Raw genomic sequence first — 20,462 nt, 5'->3', positions numbered from 1 at the left:
TTAGGACAATTTCTTTAAATGAAGAACTGCGGACGACAACAATTTAAAAGGGATTTTCTTTATCTATCTAAAATGTTACACTATGGTAGGAAAATCATGGTAAAGAGATATTTATTTAACTTTAAAGGCCAGCAGTCTCTGTATGAATTACTTCGTATTTTACTTGAAATAGCTTAAGAACCGACTCACGTTGATATGCTATTCTGATACGTATATCGTTTAAATTCTATAACTATTATACTCAATGTCGCATAACACACTCTGACATTTAATACCCGTTTTCTGCAGGCTTATGTTGGTTTAACTAAATATTTCACAAACAATATATCGTAAACGTCAATTTTTTAAATCTAAGAAATTGTCTCGTTGGTATGTTTTATGAAATAGTGAGATGGAATTATATATTTGTCTCGCTCAGCCTTCAAGCCGCGACAGAATAATATCGAGTTGTTGTTTGGTGGAAGGAAATATGGTGAGCAGATGGACCCATCAGTAAGGCAACAACGAACTTCTAAAAGTTAAATTTTCTTCAAAACTGTCAATAAGCAAACTACACGCAAATGATATCAAAAGTATTGTAGGGAAAAAATGTCCACTTTGTACCTTGTGTATGTGTCTATGTATTGTCATAGATAGACATCCCAATGGTCCATCAGCTAATTGAACGTAAGAGATCATTACAGTATGTTCAGACGGTGCATCCTTTAAGAGACCTTAGCTCCAATGTACTGCATACCAACTAGCCTAAGATGACGCAAGGATTAATATGTATTTTACGACCAATCTTTGAATGATTGCTTTTAAAACCATCGTTTGTTTTCATGCTCTAAGATAGCGGGCAAATAAGATACCTGATGGTATGTGGTGAGCACTGCCATTAGAGTTGAATTCCATAATTTATATTACAGGTATCGTGCCTGGTGTCTCGTGCTCGTGCCTGGTGGTACCTACTCACTCCCTTAAACTTCACACTGGGATGAAGTGTACTAAAAGTAGTGTATAACTTTTCTAACTAGCTTCAACGCTTCATATTTATGTTTAATCGCGTAGTAACAAATTACTTAAAAACCATATTAGAAGAGTGTGATTCGAGTATTCAAAACGTAAGTAATAAATTCTACTGATTAAGCAAAGATATTAATAAATAAACACATTTTGTATATTAGCTGTTGTAACGTTAAATTAATACCTATCACCGACCAACTGTCGGTTGTTATGACACCTTTGAAGAGCACTATTTTAATAGACATAAAACAATATGACGAAAATTTATGAACTTCAATTACAAGCACACACAAAATACTATAGAAAAATGCTAGAATATTGATACAATTTATCTCTTATGATATATTGTTTGATAAAACAATTATAACAGTAAACCATTTGACAGCTGAGCGTATCGCTCATCTAGAACGCTCGCAGCATATAACTCGCTTGCCTCATCACAATTAACAACCAAATATAACTTTTATGTCGTCAACGTAAAGTCTTTTAAAAGTATGAAAACGGCTTGAACATTTATCGCTTCGAACTCATGCACACACACATTCCGTGTCGACACAGCAATAGATTACTCTCCGTAACGCTGATCAAGTTGAATAGCTGGAAAGCGTTATAAGGGTGGTTTCGCATGCGCAAAGTCGACAACAAACAGTCCCCTCCAAAATTCAGACGGTGCCCGTCGCTTTCACACACGAGTCTGGCAACTCCGGTTATCTTAGAACAAAGTAAACCATAATTAATATAATTGTATGAATGAAATTAATTAAACGCGTGAATTTAGCGGAATTTTGTTACTTTTTAGTGATTATTTTGATGTACGACGATGTACTGTTATGTTAGAACTGTTTCTCTATGTGTCGAATAATTGATAAAGTTTGAGTATTGTTGCTCATACACAAACCGGATCGTCTGATTGGTAAGTTAATTAGATTCAATTAAACTTTTTACTAATATTGTTCTGAATAGCGCTTACTGATACCATTTGATATGCATTGCATGCAAACCCAAGCCTCACTAGGTGAACCTATTTATAGGGTATTTTAAAATAGTTTCTGTACAAGAATTGCTTTAAATTTAGATTTTATAAACGTCTATTTTATACAGGGCGTATTGCTTACATAGAACAGTACACATATAAGAACATTATATATATTATTCACATATTAGAACAGTATTTTATTCATTGACAATTATTTACATTGTATTGCATTAGAACGATTACTTCTATAGTATTGCAATATAATAAGTTTTAAAACTAAGTTAATTGTACTTAGGGTAAAATAGGTGAATATTTTTGTAGATAATTTAAAAGATTTATGATGTATTTAATACCGTTATCGAACCGTGGTAGAATTTAAAATGTTGTTTGTCTTCAAAACAAACAATATATTTTGTTTTGTCAGATATACATGCACATTCGAATATCTTGACAGCTTACATTGTGTATTTGTACCTTTTCCATATATAACAAACAATATACATACATACATTTACTGTATTCGTAATATATCTATATATACTTTATTATATCGTGAACCCCTAAATTCATGAAATGGAATGGTATTTAAAGGGAAGTCATTTACTCGTATGAATATTTATTGAACTGTAAATTTCGTATTAGACGGCAATTGTAATATTACACCCACATATCTAAAGGGGTTTATATAATGTGGTATTATATTATATTTGAGCCGAGATAGTGCAGTGGTTAGAACGTGTGCATCTTAACCGATGATTGCGGGTTCAAACCCAGACAAGCACCGCTGATTACTCATGTGCTTAATTTGTGTTTGTAATTCATCTCGTGCTCGGCGGTAAAAGAAAACATCGTGAGGAAACCTGCACAGGTGTCTGATTTCATAGAAATTCTGCCACATGTATATTCCACCAAGCGGCATTGGAATAGCGTGGTGGAATCTGTTTCAAACCTTCTCTTCAAAGGAGGCTTTAACCCAGCAGTGGGAAAATTACAGGCTGTTGTTGTGTTGTTTATTATATTTGATCTAAATATAAGAATCCATACACTAAAATGAAACCGAGATGATCCGTGGTTAGAAGGTAAATCGCGTGCATCTTTACCGATGATTGCGGCTCCAAACAAAAAACAAGCACTAATATTCCATGTGCTTTATGTATTTGTAATTAATCTCGTGCTCGGTGGTGAAGGAAACCTGCATGTGATTAATTTCAATTTAATTGTAAGACATGTGTCATGTATCCAAACTTTCTCCTTAAAAGGAGAGAAGACTTTAGCCCAGCAATGGTATATTTATTTGTTGATTAAAACTAAACTAAATATAACTCAAACGTCAATACATGGCTGAACGTGACAATATCTTTTACGCGTTAATAAATTTTATATTAAAAAAATATATATTTTCACGAGTTCGATATTCAATTTTTTTTTTGTACATACGGCCAGGCTCTATAGATATAATCTAGAAATAAATAAAGTGAAAGGTGTGTTTATCAATAAAATATTAAGCAGTTATGTTTATTTAGTATTATAAAAATGAGAAACATGTTTAATTATAATTATAGATAAAAATGGGTCCAAGGGTTATATATTCAAATTTTGATAATCTAAATTGCCAAGGTCAAACCTTTATTACTACGAGCAGTTATGCGAACACCCGTTCCGCGGCATAAATTTTCGCACATAATTTTACACCGTTTTATATCTTCAGAAGTTTTCTCTTTCGAATGATAAATTTTAATCAATATCAAATGCGTAAGGTAACTCGAACTCAAACTAAAATTCCTTTATTGTATAGTAAGAATATAGAATTATTACACTTACTTGCATTGCAATTTGCTAGTATTACCTCTTATTGACGATCAAATTAAACATTACCGCGAATAAATACATTACGGCGAATAAAACAACGGTCTTTTTGTCAAATTAATTAAATACATATTGAATATATATAAAAATAACTTACATGTATATCTTAATAAGTATTAATGATTTATTGAAGAAAATAGCCTTGCAGCCCACACCTCCGAACGTGCTTTAAAATATATATATATTATCAAGGACTTTTCTGCCAACCTTTTTCAGCACTATAATCCTTTTAAAGATCCTAATTTGTTAATTGTTTGCACGTATCTCCTAAAAATTAATTAGCGTAAAACACATAAGCCTATGACAACAATTTTTAGAAACCCTCATTTCTAAGCTACTTTGTTGAAAATATTTACAAATTAATAATGCAAACTTACCTTGCTACCATTTTATGAGTGAAAAGCCTAACAAAAATTGGTTTAGTGGTATACAAATAAAAGTGGAGATACAGACAGGAGTAGAGAGCGACTTTGTTTAAAATTATTCATAGATATGATGATTACCTTCTGACCGTAACGGCGTCCAATCCGAATGGAAACCAGCCATAGCCACACAGGATACATTATAGTGATAAGATATAAGATATCCATGAACAGAGGCGCATGGGCTCTGTGCCCTCAATCGCATAAGCCGATGGGCGGCAAATCCGACACGACCGAAAAGAGTTTGGGACCAAAGGCTTTACGTACATGCCTCGGACACAGGAGTAAGCTCTTCCAAGTTCCTAACTCCAGGATGTTACTGAGAATAATCTTTTTATTAGCCCATCCTGAAGTTTAAGCCCTCGGACCTCGGAATCTGTGGCCTTACATCCAGCTACTTAACCAACTATACCCTGTACAATATAGTTTGATCTTTTTTGACAGACTGGCTAGTGATGGTAAATAGAAAATATCTAATAGTACAAAAAATAACGTTTTAAAATACTTCTAAGTGTGACGAGATTGTGTGTTCACTACGTCACTTGTGTGTTCACTATGTGTGAAATTTTTTATTGCACTAGATATATAAAACATTGGTTAGATAACGCGACGGTAGGTTATTCATAATAAGTACCTATGCAATATTACAGGGTTATTTGGTCACCCACCATTTATATAAGTGGTTCAAACCATGAAACCAAACAACCTTTCGAAAGAAACACGGTATAATAGTCGATATACATATATATATGATTTTTTTGATAGAATAGGTTGGCCGACGAGCCTGTGGGCCACCTGATGGTAAGTGGTTACTATCACCCATAAACAATGACGCTGTAAGAAATATTAATTATTCCTTACATCGTCAATGCGCCACCAACCTTGTGAACTGAGATACTATGTCCCTTGAGCTTGTAGTATAGTTAGTTGTGTAGAATTGTCCAGCTCGCGCTACAATATTCCTTTTTTTGTTACTAGACATTAAACTCGACTTGCTCGCCATCTTAATTGTACATTACAACTCAATAGAATGAACGAAACGTGAACGTATAGATAACAAGTAAAACAAAATAAAAAATAAAAATTACAGATAAAGAATATTTTACTTAAATTAGAGAGTACAAAATAATTGAGAAATTAATTCAACGTCCGAGTGATGAGTAATCAAATTAAATAACAAATTTATCTGAATTTAATTCATACTCAAACTCCTTTATTCAATTTAGAAGCATTGCGCTTACTTATTTATTTATTTATTGTTTATTGTAAAAAGTTACACCATCGACTTATCACTACACACTTAAAAAAATTAAATATTTAATATGGGTAACATTCGAGGTGATACATCTTTATAGGTGTAAACAAAATTATATAATATAATAATAGTACTTATTTATTGGCAAATGAAACACTTCTAAAGGTTCGGAAAAGATAGAACCGGCGAAAGAAATCTAGCAGGTTGTTTTTGTCAATTTTATTATTAACATATATTCAATATGATAAGAAATAGTCAGAAGGCCATTATCTCATTTCCAAGGTGTGCTAGCTATCGTAAACTAACTTATGTTATAATAAAGTTTTAAGTTGGGTTTATGAGCCTTTCATTGTATGATATATCGCCAGGCAATACTCTATATTGTTGTGTTCCCGTTTGAAGTCTGAGTAAGTCAGTGTAACTACAGACACAAGGGATATAATAACTTAGTTTCCAGGCTTGGTGGTGCATTGGAGGAGTAAGAATTGATTAAAATTTCTTACGATACCAATGTATGTTGGTGGTGGTGACCACTAACCGTCAGATGACAAAATTACAACAAAAAAACAAACAATTAAAAAAATTTCAATTTTTGATAAATTTGATGCCATTTCTAAATATTATTTGATCTAAGCACACTTTGATATCACGGGTGAGAAGGTTTAAATTGCAATCGGGAATTTTTACCGTAACAGATTTTATGGCAGCGACAGGACGTTAAGAGGCATCGCAGGCTATTTGTGAGAGTTTTATATATGAAAGTGGAATAACGTGCTATACTTCATTTTCTTGAGCTAATGCTACAGGCAGAGGCTAAAGCTATATATTTTTTCATATTACCTTTAAAATATTATATAAATAATTACAGTATATAATCTATATATTTACCCCTTATTTACCAAAAACTACCCCGCGGAGGTGGTATGAAATAAATATAAACTAGGCACTAATAAAGTTCATGTTATAAAATATTTAAAAAAAAAATACGCAAACTACGACACTGAACACATATGTACACGTTGTTCTATATAATCTATACAATTAATAAAGTTGGTGTGTATAGTGTAATATTAAAAAAGCCCTTTTTTACTCAATGCATAAGTTATTATTTTGGTATATGCACCGTGTATATATAATATTCTTTACAATTTTTGTCGGTCTGTCTTTCTGTCTATCAGTTTGTTCCGGCTAATCTCTGGAACGTCTAGACCGATTTTGACGGAACTTTTACTGACAGATAACTGATATAATAGCGAGTAACTTAGGCTACAATATTTTTTTTATTTGCTATATTCAAAAGCGTACAAGGTCACGGGCATAGCTTGTATTTAATATGAATCATACTTAGCTTACGTATATATTGCTAATTACAACACACGTCATGTCATTTATTCTAGAAGTGACAAGGTATCCAGTTGGGCCCTAATTTTTTCTACGAATCTAATATATATTTAGTAAGTAATGAATACGGTCGAATTTCAATTAATGGCGACTAAAAGTAAATATTATTATACGCCCCATCGTCTTTTGACTAAGAACTGAAATTTACGTGCAGCAACTTAGTAGTTACTTAACGTATTAAACAACGGATTATATGGATCGAATGCACATATTATAAGTGTCTATAAGATTACACTACAATCAGATTTTTCGTAGTACAATGAGCAACACGTATAAACAAATAATATACATTAATTAAAAACATGAATTGGTGAGAGTTATAACTAGTCTTAAATTTATTAAAATCTCATTATGTTCGAAAGAGGTTTCTCTATAATTAGGTTTTATATTTAAACTCAATGTTCCGTTTTAGTTAATTACAATGTCATTCAAAATTAATGTTTACCGCGAAGTTATCTAGTGGTTAATTTACACTCACCGCGTTTGTCCTGAGCTTCAAAAATGTATTTATTCATTGAATTCAAGTAGAAGATATTGTAAATATATAATACTATAAAAAATACGCAACGTCCGTAACAATTCACCGTCTTCAATGAACCACCGACCATAGGAATGATATATGACCTATGTTCCTGTAATTAAACTGGCTTAGTCACACTTAAAACTGTCTAACAATGATATATATACGAAGAATATGTGATGAATGTATTTTATTATGAGCTGGAAAATGAGTTTACGCATTTACTTTGCGACAAATATCCACTGGAAAACAACCGTTAGCCTCTCCGTCCCTTTGATAGATGCTATGGGATTGCTTGTGTATACAACCGTGATACCTTGACGGTTAGCCCGCCTTTGTGGACCCTCCTAGTCTCTGGGATGCTTACAGTGTTACAAGAAGGTGCGCGTAGTCGACACGTTTTCTTTCAGATGAGAGAGCCAACGATTATTTTTCTGCCACATATGGTTTTCGCACAAGGAGACCATTTTACTTATATCATGACATTTATCACGCTCGTCTGCGAAAGATCGCTAATCATAACGATCGCTAGAACAATACCCTGGAGCCCTGAAGCGACCACCTCTCAAAGAGAGACACACTTTGGTTTAGGCAGATTATGGCAGATGTACGTCACCTCCTGGCTATACCAAGTATACTATGTCCAATAAGCACCTGCATCAGCCGGAATGCTTGATGAATGATTACTTATATAAAAAAATTATCCTTGGTTTATTTCCAAGAATGATCAGATCGGTAACGATTATATAACATTATTTGATATAGCAATGCACTGTAAATTCTATAACTTATTGCTCAACTTTTAAGGCTTCTAACTTTAACCGATATTCGGTAAGGAACTATATAACTGCTTACGGCAATAAATCTATCCGACCTTCGTTTCAGTAACCTTTATGAAGCCTCTGAAATGCAGAAGCCAATAAAAAGTTGCAGCTAAGTAATCTCTGGGGTTACTTGTAACCTTCGACACTGACATTATTTCAAACAATAAATACTTTAAGGACGATGCACTTAATCGTGTTAATAATATATCTCCAAAATTATTTCGTACTTATTAGTAAACTGGGCGAATTTTGCTACTAAATGCATAACTAGCAAACATGATCAAGTTTTACGAAGACCTCTTCGTAAAACTTCGTAAATGAAGCATATAAATCAAAATTTTAAATATGTAAAAATAGACTTATTATATAGTATGTAAAAAGTAATAATCTAGTTAATACATACGCGTTCCTTATTTAAGATTACAATGAACCTGCCATTATAATCTTAAATAATGAATACGTTTGCGACTTTGTAAATCGGCATATTAACATTTCAATGAGCTTTTCATATACCACTGACCCTATTGGAGTAAATAAACAGCATATTTCATATAACTTTGAAATTATTAATCCTAAATCAATTGACCTATTTAATGGTTAGTAGCCATCACCACCCAGTGAGTTTGGCACTGTTAGAAAGAATACCTATTCAGGACATTGCCAAAGAGCCCCTATTTTCCAGAGCTAAGTTAATAAAGTCCATGTAACTGGTTTTACTGGCTCCCTCATCCTTCCAGCTAGACCTAGAATCTACAGAAATACTAAGTGTTGCTTTTGGTGGTAGTACATCTGAGTGTATGGTCCTTATCAAAACGGGTTCAAGTTTTAATGAATATTAACACCATTTGTCTTAACCTTTGATATTTGCTTCGATATCAGAGTTAGCCGTGGGATCTGAGTTAATATAGGGATTCCACAGGGATCTTTCCTTAGACCCTTTATCTTACTTATTCACATTTGTAACTAACTTAGTTGTTGTCATAGTAAATGCCATTAGTGAAGACAAACGATCGTCAAATAATAAACTAACAAATTAGGTCATTTAGTTACAAAGTATTTTCTAACATCGTTTGTTGATAAATTAACAGTATAACGAAGGAGACAATACGTGTATATATAACAAATAGTTGTCGTCCGCGCGTTTGCTCGCGTTTTAGCGATTTAATTATCATGTGTTAGGCAAAAAAGTTGCCTATTTCCTTTCTTGGAGTGAAAGAGCGACAGACAAACAGACAGACAGAGCTCCTTTCACATTTATAATATTGGTATAGATAAGGTAACAAAAATAGTAATATTAAGCAGAAAAACTATAACAATATAAAACAGTTGTTATATCAATGAAGTTTCAATAGATCCAATGGTATCAACTTACGTTTTTGAATTACCGTTGCGGAATTGCAATGATACTCTGTACCGGTTTAATTATATTATCAAGTAGACGCAATACTGCAGCAGATGCTGTTAAAAAATTAAATTACCGATAGGAAAAATAACTTAACCGACGTTATCACGTAGGTGCTAAATATTGGCTTAGCTTAGCTTCAAGAATTAATGCTCTGCATGTATGTCTTAATGGCATACCATTTTCGACAAATGGAAGCGCTATATACATATACATATATGATATTTGTCCTAAGATAACTTTTCGGAAAATCAAAACCATATAAAGAACTAAATAAAAAGAAAAAAAAAATTGGAAAAATGAGTTTTGTTTTATACTCTTATAAATACTCTTTAATTAAATCGTTCAGATATTGTGACTCTCTGTGATTGCTGTTAATCGTCTATACAGAAAACAATGTTTTGTGAGTCATTGTATACAATTTAACAGCAGAATAACAGATCCAATCCCACTATGTTTTTAAATAAGAAAAGGAATCAAGAAAATAGTAAAAGAAAGATAATAAAACATGACTTTAAAAATTATAATATTTCTTAAGAATTCTAATCATAGTCTACATAAAAGCGATTATGAAACAATAAAATTAGCACATTTATTTTATCGTTCCTTTTTTAAATCTGGGTCTTTTCTAATTCCAGCCGGTATTCCTTTTTATTATCCTTATTAACTCTTCAATAATAACTAAATGAAATTGAATTTAAAATTAAATTGGAAAAGGCACCTTGTATAATTCTCTAAAATATTAACCAATTGTATGAAACAACAAATCGCCTTCCTATCTCTTGATTGAATTTTGATCTGCCTGATTGCAAGTAATACAAATAAGTAGTACTAGCTAACTATACATGTTCTATTTTCGATCATTAAAAGGGTACATTTATGAGCATATCATAACTTTTTGATTTGATTGCGGGGTCAAACCCAGGCAAGCACCACTGAATATTCATGTGCTTCATTTGTGTATATATTTCATTTCGTGTTCGGTGGTGAAGGTGAAATTCTGCGCATATGTTTTCCACCAACCCGCTTTGGAACAGCGTGGTGGAATATGTCTTAGCCCAGTAGAGGAAAATTTTCTGGCTGTTGTTGTTGTTACATAACATCTTAATGTAGTTCATTTAAGTTTTAGCATGTCAATATTTAACATATAGACCCAAACATATATCTCAAAAAGTTTCCACAAATTAAGTAAAACATAAACTTCAAACGTTCATAAGCGACAAGGTTGAACTATTGAGGCCTCTTTGATTGCTCGTAAATTTTAAATGAATAAGGTAAACGTAAATGAAATTATTTTTGGACTTTAACCCCATTTTAAATACGAATAGGGAGGGAGTGGACTTAAATGCTTTAAATAGTGTTCATACTTTTCCATATGTTCCCAATATTTGTAACTTATTTGAGGAAAATAATGCAATGAAATTATGTTTAAACATTCGCATATATTGAAGTGGTCGGTGATAACGACGATTCAGAAGCGCTTATACAATCGCCTACTTACTTATTGTTCTTTGTCGATTAGTTCCTGGTTTACAATTGAAAATATATCAGAGATATATTTAAATTTGTGCGTGTTTTAAATTATTTCATTAATGGAATTAATTGGTTTGTAAAACAATGATTGAAATATATAATATTAGCTTTTGCCCGCTACTTCATCCACGTGTATATTCTACTTAAGTCCATCAATCACACTTCTGATGATGATAATGATTTATGTCATAAAATCTAACTTATGTCGTTTCCTTGGATTTATCCCATGCCAATTTGCATCAAAATCGGTTCAGCATTTCGTTGGCGTGCATTCATTAAAGATGAAAAGGTACTCTTCACCCTGCTACTATGGTTTATTTTTATTTCTTTTAATTAATTACTTTAATAATTACTAATAGATTTAACGAAACATACGCAATGTCCTAAAATTATAAGCTATGTGTTATTCTGCTATATTATTGTAAAGTTTTATCAAAATCCACTAAGTAGTTTTTGCTTGAAAAAGAAACAAACACCCTTTTCTTTCGCATTAATAATAGTAGTCGGATTGAGTGAATTAATAATAATTACACTGACGAAAGCACAATTTAAACCCAAGTGGTTTGTAGTTTCTTAATTGTTAAAGTTATTTCGTAAACGTAGTTAATTACTTTGGTTAAATTTATCCGATTCAAGTAATTAATGTATGAATTTACAATTTAGCTAAAATGTAACTATGAATTGAATAGAAAATATTTCCTGCACAAATTATTCCTTGAGATTGACCGGCATGGACAATATTCGGTCAGCAGGATATAATATATATAGTCTGCATTAAAGTTGACCAGCGATTTCGTGCGCGTTTGAATCTAACGAAAAGATGATTGTTCAATCTATGTTACTCCTTAAAAAAAACAGCTATTTGCCAATGAAAGTCCCGTCAAAGTCGGCCCAGCCGTTTGAGGGTGCCAGCCGGAACAAACAGATAGAAGAAAAAAAAATTACTTTAGTGTATGTGTAATGTGAATGAGTAACTTCGGCTGTTTTATTTAAAATTTCAGTTTAATTCATACGAAGTCGGGGGCACAGCTAGTGTTAAATATAAAGTAATAATATACTGTGTATGTACTATACTATAGATACTTATTTTGTAATAAACTTTCCTTTCTTTTGGAGCAAATACTTGCGCGATAAATTTAATGTTAACATCAAAGAGTATTTTAAATTGAATTTATATTTTTAATTTATATTGAATTTCATACCAACGAAATATCGTTACAAAAATGTTTCAGAAAATAAAAATTAAATCCACCTGCAGACAGTATGATATACTTTTATTTACATGTATAATATCGATATTATATTGATAGTATATATCAAATTTATTAGAAAACCAAAGGCATATCATTTATACATTTATAAATACCGTCTAATATTATAAATGAGAAATTAACTGCCTGTCTGTTTCATGTTTACGGCTAAACTAATGAACCAATTTTATTTAAATTTAGTACGAAGCAAGTTTGAACCCTCCAAAGGGGTAAAGTTGGATATGAAGGGTTGTAACTACTTAAGTTCTTGTGCGAAATTACGTTACAAACAAATAATTCTACGCTGGCAAAGCCGCGGTTTTATCTAGTATACTTATATAATTTTAGTATCTTATTTAGTTCCATTTCAATAAAATAAAAATAATAAATATGATTTAGGTTGAAAAATATATAAATGATAAAAATAATGCCCTCTTGTTACATATTTGTATTTCAAAAACAAGTCAAATTAACTGACGGAAGTTCATATAATTTTGAGAGCATAGAGATTTATGTATATGATGTAAGAACGAATTCAAAACCGTAGACCGCAATCTTGAATCACCAACGTTGACTATAATTATAAAATCATTTAAAAGACAACAATATCATGAACTTATTACCGTAATAATTTCTGGCAATAGCTACAAAAGAAAATTTTGGCTGTATTCGACGTATTTAGAGTCGAGATGGCCCAGTGGTTAGAACGCGTGCCTCTTAACCGATGATTGCGGGTTCAAACCCAGGCAAGCACCGCTGTTTCATGTGCTTAATTTGTCTTTATAATTCACCTCGTGCTCAGAATTTACATAGAAATTCTGCCACATGTGCATTCCACCAATTGGAACAGCGTGGTGGAATATGTTCCAAAAAGGGAACCTCTTCTCAAAGGGAGAGGAGGCCTAAAGGCCTGGGCTAAAGCCCAGCTGTGGGAATTTACAGGCTGTTGTTGTTGTTTTGTTGGATATGCTACCCTAAAGGGTGAAATACGTAACAATAGTATACAAAGACGTCTTAAAGTAACTTAATAATTTAAATTAATCTGTAAACTTATTCATCTTTTGTGAGCAAAGCCGCAGGCAGCTAGTAAATATATAGAAGAGTTGACATTTTCTTTTTATAAGAATAAATACCTTTATATGTCATCATTCTGATACTTATATATATGTATATCTTGTTAGCAAGTTCTGAAAGTATGTAAGACAGATCCTTCACGAAATCTAGGTTTTCTCACGGAACCCTTAGTTGCGGAAAACATGAATATGTATAGCGTCATATTTTTTTAAAGAAAAGCGAGAATTTCATCTTTACGACGTTCGTTAAAGAAACAGTATAAAGTAAAAGTAAAGTAACAGCCTGTAAATTTCCCACTCCTGGGCTAATGGCCTCCTCTCCCATTAAAGAGAGGGCTTGGAACATATTCCACCACGCTGTTCCGATGCGGGTTGGTGAAATACACATGTGGCAGAATTTCAATGAAATTAGACACATGCAGGTTTCCTCACGATGTTTTCCTTCACCGCCGAGCACGAGATGAATTATAAACACAAATTAAGCACATATATATAGCGGTGCTTGCCTGGGCTTGAACCCGAAATCATCGGTTAAGATGCACGTGTTCTAACCACTGGGCCATCTCGGCTAAGAAGAAACAATATAAGTTTGTTTATTATTATAATTGAAATATATTTAATTCCAAATTTAACAAATGCCCAGTCAATGCGAATGAATGAATTCATTCCTAATCGGTTCATGCGAATGAACGATTTATCTTTGAAGTTACGAAGAATTTAAGATGAAAATATACATCGTTAATTTTCCCTACTAAGGAATTAAATAAAAACCTATACTATTGGAAAAGAAGAAGATCAAAAGCGCCAAAATGAGACTATTGGAAAATGAATTCTAAAACGTTTATTATAAGTCTTATTTTCCAAAGGTACTATTTTGGCACTATTGATTTTTTTCCAATACTATAGTTATCATTCTTAATATTATTCTTTCCACTAAAGATATTGTAATATTAACTTAAAATAAATTACAATTTTGCACATTATTCAATTTTAAATATGGAAAACAATATTTTTATAAATCCACATTGCGCACAATGTTATGTCAACTATTTATTACGTGGTATATCACTAATCATGACACTCATGATCAACAGACAGACGTCAAATACGCAATCTCAGCGGTCGGACTTATCAAGTTTAGATTCCCAAGAAACCGATCTTCACTCATGAATATTCTAGAACTTCGATAGAACTCGGTTAAGCCCGGTAAATCTTAGTTTATATTAAACCAACTGCGCCCGCGACCTTGAACGCATTTGAATTTAACCAAAAAAATATTATTGTAGCCAAGTTACTCCTCATCATATCAGTTTTCTGCCAGAGAATGTCCCGTCAAAATCAGTCCAGCCGTTCCAGAGATTAGCCGGAACAAAAAGACAGACAGTCAAAAATTGTAATAAATGTTATTGCAAATATGCATTGAGAAAAAAGGGGCTATTTTATTACAAACAGACACTCCATTTTTATTATATGTATAGAAGATAAAATACATAACAGTTATACACTACATATAAGACTATATCTTACGAGCAATTCCTGGAAGACGTTTTCATATATGTGCAGGATATTTGCCAACTTTGACGGTGATCGGTCAAACAGTATCGAATTCGATTAATCAACTGCAAATAAAACCGACATCATCCGTTTTGATACACAAACACACCAGACGATCCATCTTTTTTATGTACACATAACTTTGAGATGTGATACGGACATGTTAGTCGCTCTCCAACTTATAGCTTCCAGTAAAATTTCTCTTCGCAAGGAGTTCATTCTATCATACTCATAATTAGTAACAAGTAACAACATATTTATTTCACTTGGTAGTAGAGCTTTGGGCAAGCCCCTCTGAGAAGGTATCACCATCTGATCGGATATTCTACCGCCTTACACTAGTATTCAGAATTTTTGTGTTCCGGAAAGAAGGGTACCCAGTGTAACAGGCTCAAGGGACTTTACATCTTACTTCCTAGGGTTGGTAGCGCATTAACGACGTAAGGAATGGTTAATATTTCTTACAGCGCAATTGTCTATGGGTGGTAGTGACTATAATCATAAGGAGGCCCATATGCTCGGCCGTCAACCTTAAAAATATTTTCTCAAATAAAAAACGTGCTTTTTTAATTTGAATCAATTATCCACATTGAGAGCGGAGGTCAAGATGACATATTATGACATGACGGCAAATGGCATAACGCTCTTTATCATCTCGTGGGTCCGCACTGCGTTACATCTATACTAATATTATACGTGTGAAAGTAACTCTATCTGTCTGTCTGTCGTTTTTTCACTGCCGTTTACAAAATTTGGTATGAAGCAAAATCGAACTCCAAGGAAAGACTGTATACTTTTACTAACCCCTAACCTAACGCAATATTTTTTTGCCACAAAATAGTAAAGTACCAGGCAGTGTTTATCCCATAGCTGGGCGAAGATTAGGAGCTCATTCCACCTAATTCACAATATAATAAAAGTAACAACCAGAAAACATTTTATGTCTTAGAACTAGCGAGCACTGGTAACTTTTGTCACGGTGACGGTTTCGTCACTCTTGTCGAGTCCATGAATATGTATGGAGGTGCGCGCACGTTACGACGTGATAATTGGGTGACATTTGTTTCTGCATCTGTACATATTCACGACCTTGACAAGAGTGACGAAACAGTCACCGTGACAAAAATCACCAGTGCGCGCTAGTTCTTATAGTGTAGTAGAAAGAATATGAAGTTTATGCAAGAAAATCTTTTAAAGCGTGAAGTATGGCTTACATTTTGAATAATATGTTGCTCTCGGTAAGAGTATTGCCTCCGTCATTTGTTCTCATTTCCGTCGCCAAGCTCGGAGCTCGGCTCTGGAAATTTTATTTGCATACGTTACGTGCCACTCGTTTTGCATAATATTCCGATTATATAAAACAGATACTGACAACCTGAAGGGCCACAATCTTCCTTATCTTAATTATTTTATTACTAGCTATTGCTCGAGTAGAGAATAGGAATACATATATTAACAAATTAACTCAAAGAGGTCTTTGTTTACGAAACTTTTTTCCAAGTAAAAAGTAGCCTATGTGGTTTTTTGGATCTAGACTATTTTTCTAGCTAATTTCATTTAAATCAGTCTAATAGTTTTGGCGTCTAAGCGAGACAGACAAACAGACAGATTGAGTTACTTTCGCATTTGTAATATTAGTGTGATTTATCATTATATATAATAATATAGTTAGCCTAAGTAGAGTAAGTAAGATAAGTTGCCTAGAACTTGAAACAATAGGAGAAGAAGACGTTAAAAGTGGACAAAAATAACATACTAGTATTTTTATCCGCAAGAAAAACGTCTGTGATTTAAGATAAGAATTATTTACAAGGAAGAAAATACGCTACACGATTCACTTATTTCAATTACCGAAATGAAAATTTATTTTAAAGTCCCATTCATAAACTGTGAAGCTTAGTTCTAACAGACATGATTATCAAGTAACGAAATCTGTTTTAATTAAAATGTTCACTCCAAATATTTTGGGAACTGCAGTGCGATTCTATTAGTTTCACTATGCAACTCACGCGTGAAAAGTATGCAACTGAATTACGGTGATGCGACATTTCGACACGTGTTTCCTTTAATAAATTATTGGAAGAAATGTCGCCATATTTTGACATTTCACGCTTATATACTTTTCGAATTTCGACTTTTTTTTTATAGATTTTTTTTATTCCAGTAACGAAAACCCAGAAGACGTTGTCTTAATCGTCTATAGTACGACATAACTTAGATGTAGCTTCGGCAAAATTCGTAAAACCGATCACATCTGAATTAGATTCAGCTATCCCAAATTATCAATAGTTATTTCTTATGGGAATATGAACTTTACACATATGTAATAACTTATAAAATCATATGACCTAATATATCCGTCAATTTGACATGTCGATGTTACTGCACTTCACTTCTCAGGGTTATTTCGAATTCGAGAATCTATAGCGACGAATAGCGTACAATGGCGCGATGGAGAGCTATTTCTATTGGTTGTATAAATCGGCAGTAATCGGTTTTAATGTATTTGCCGATGCTACATCAAAGTTGTGTCGTACTATATTAATAAATGCAAATTTTAATGGCGACCGCTTGAACTTTAGTATAAAATGTTACCTTAAGCTTATTTAAGCTTTTATTTTTCCAATATTATAGAGGAACTAGTGATTCCTTTAATACTGAAAAAAAATCATAAAACTTTCTTCTTTCGCTCCCGCAGAATGAACAATACAAGTTGGTACGATAAAAATCACTTTATCGTACAGAAATAAAACTTGTACACATTTTATAAATAAAGGAAGATGGACTAGAACGATGCCTGCCAGACTACATTAAAGATGAGAAAAGAAAAAGAATGCTGCGCTTTGTACTAGACATCTACACTAATATTATGAAGTAATTCTGTTTGTCTGTTGCTCTTTCATGGTCAAAGTGAATTTGATTTGATACTTTCGTGTTTCTACAGGTTATTATTGACGACCTCCGTGGTCGAGTGGTGTGTACACCGGTTTTCATGGGTACGCCACTCTGAGGTCACGGGTTCGATTCCCGGCCGAGTCGATGTAGATTACCATTAGTTTTCTATGTTGTCTTGGGTCTGGGTGTTTGTGGTAACGTCGTTACTTCTGATTTCCATAACATAAGTGCTTCAGCTACTTACATTGTGATCTGAGTAATGTATGTAGTAATCTGACCTTGCAGGCATGTCATTATTTTTATCGAGGTTTTATTTTTCGTTTTTTTTTTTAAAAACAAAAACGAACTTCCTTAAACATTTGGTAAAAAAAACGCACAATCCTACAAGTTTTGAAAATGACTGCTTTTTGTAATAATAATATTATTATTATTTAGTAAATAACCGTAGGTATTGAAAATTAAAGTTTCATACGATTGCTAAGCCGTCTTGATGTTACAGACGTGTAAAGATTTATCACACAGTGTGATCAAAGGTAGGCAATTGTGTTCTGGTTGTATTCAGCTTAACTTATTAGTCTCGTGCTTAGAAGGTAGTCTACGCTACTGTTGTCTGCTTGCAGTCCTAACTCAAAGACTTAAGCCGTCGGTCATACATATATTTTATATATTTAGTATAACTTCTTGATACAATACAAACAATGTTTTTATTCAAATTATTTATTTGTAAAATTTTTGAAAACAACAAAAATTTCGCCACTAGGCATACAAATATAAATTGGTACACATTATTACTTTACATTAATTGAAATATAAAAAAAATAATTAACTGCTAAAACATAAAAAAAACAATAATAATATAATTAAAATATGTCAAAATATAATATAATTAGAAATAAGATTAATTAGGAAATTAGATACGAACTTAGGCAAACATCATTAACTAATATCAAAAAATTCAGAGACTTTGTAAAATGTCTTTTCAATGAGGTATACTTTTAATTTACGCTTAAATAGAGGTACCAATAGGTAATGATTTTATGTATTCTGGCAATTTATTAAATATCTTTACTGACATTCTAAAAATTCCTTTTTGCATTAAGGCCGTGTGGGAGGGGCTCAGATGCAACTTACTCTCGTTTCTCAAGTTTCGATTATGTACTGAATGTGCTAAATTAAACTGGCTAGGATTATTTTTCACAAACATTGCTACTTCATAAATATACAAAGATGGAAAAGTCAATATATTTAGCTTTTTAAAGTGTGATTTACATGATTCTTCTACCTTTAGACCACAAATAGCTCATATGCATCGTTTCTGAGCTTTAAATATTTTTTCCCAGTCTGTAGAATTTCCCCAGAAAATGACACCGTACCGTAAAATTGAGGCAACATAACCATTGTATGCTATGAGAGTAGTCTCAAGACTAGAAATGCGCGCTAGCTTTTTTAGTACAAAGGCGAATTTACTTAATTTTGCACAAGTGTCCTCTATATGTGATTTCCAATTTAATTGCCTATCTATTGTTAAACCTAAAAATTTTGTATGGTTTTCAGATGGAATTGTAATTCCCTCGTAACGTAAGTTTATATTGGTAGATTTTATTCTTTGTTGAAAATGCATAATTTTAGTTTTATTTAAATTTATCATTAGTTTATTTTTATCAATCCAATCTATTATATCTCTTAATGAGTCATTTATATCTTGTTCATAACTTTCGATTTTATCGCCCTTAATTATTACAGTACAGTCATCAGCGAAAAGTACCATTTCATGTTTTGTCGATTCAGTAATGTCATTTATATAGCATAGAAACAAGAGCTTTAGACATATCTAAAAATATGGCACAGACTGGTTTCCTTAGATCCATATTATAAGTTACTTTAGTAAATCATAAATCGCCATATTGGTGTTACTGTTTTTTCGAAATCCTTTTTGTTGACGTACTATTATTTTATGATGATCTAAGAAATTAATTAGCCTATTAAATATTACCTTTTCAAAAACCTTTGCAATTACCGGAATAAGTGCAACTGGTCGATAGTTTGATATGTTATAACGACATCCTTTTTTGAAAATTGGTATTATTTTGGAAAGCTTAAGAGCATCAGGAAATTTACCAGAACACAACGAAAGATTTACTATATGGGTTAATAATGGTGCTAAAATGTCTACATTTTGTTTAAGTATTTTTGTATTTATACCATCATACCCAACACTTTGTGTGTTATTTAAATTATATTCCCCAACCTAAAATATATTTATATATTATATATTAGGTTGGGGAAAAAGTCTTTTCGCATATAGTATGTATGAACTTGTAATAAAATCTCTTTGGCTATACCATTTGTATCTGGCTGGTTTTGGTATCATGAAAAAATTTTAATTTTAAAGAAGGCACTTCCAAATTCAAATTAGGAATTTGTGTGATTTTCATTTGTTTTTGTTGTTGTTAAAATGAGTGAATCTAAAGAAGAAATTCGATACC

The 20,462-nt window shown here is 32.5% G+C and overlaps 1 protein-coding gene across 2 annotated transcripts in view; it reads left to right on the top strand.

The window, feature by feature from the left end:
- The first annotated feature begins 1,671 nt into the window (after window positions 1-1,671).
- The window catches only part of LOC124531360 (sodium bicarbonate cotransporter 3), an 85,618-nt gene continuing 66,827 nt past the window's right edge, over window positions 1,672-20,462 (top strand). For both annotated transcript variants that reach the window (XM_047105907.1, XM_047105911.1), the window contains exon 1: window positions 1,672-1,918. The gene's annotated coding sequence lies outside the window, so the exon portion shown is untranslated. The remainder of the gene's footprint in view (window positions 1,919-20,462) is intronic.

The sequence above is a fragment of the Vanessa cardui genome, chromosome 7 (assembly GCF_905220365.1).
Source record: "Vanessa cardui chromosome 7, ilVanCard2.1, whole genome shotgun sequence".
Taxonomy (NCBI): domain Eukaryota; kingdom Metazoa; phylum Arthropoda; class Insecta; order Lepidoptera; family Nymphalidae; genus Vanessa; species Vanessa cardui.
The sequence above is the reverse complement of the archived record's forward strand: the minus strand, read 5'-3'. Positions and strand labels throughout refer to the sequence as shown.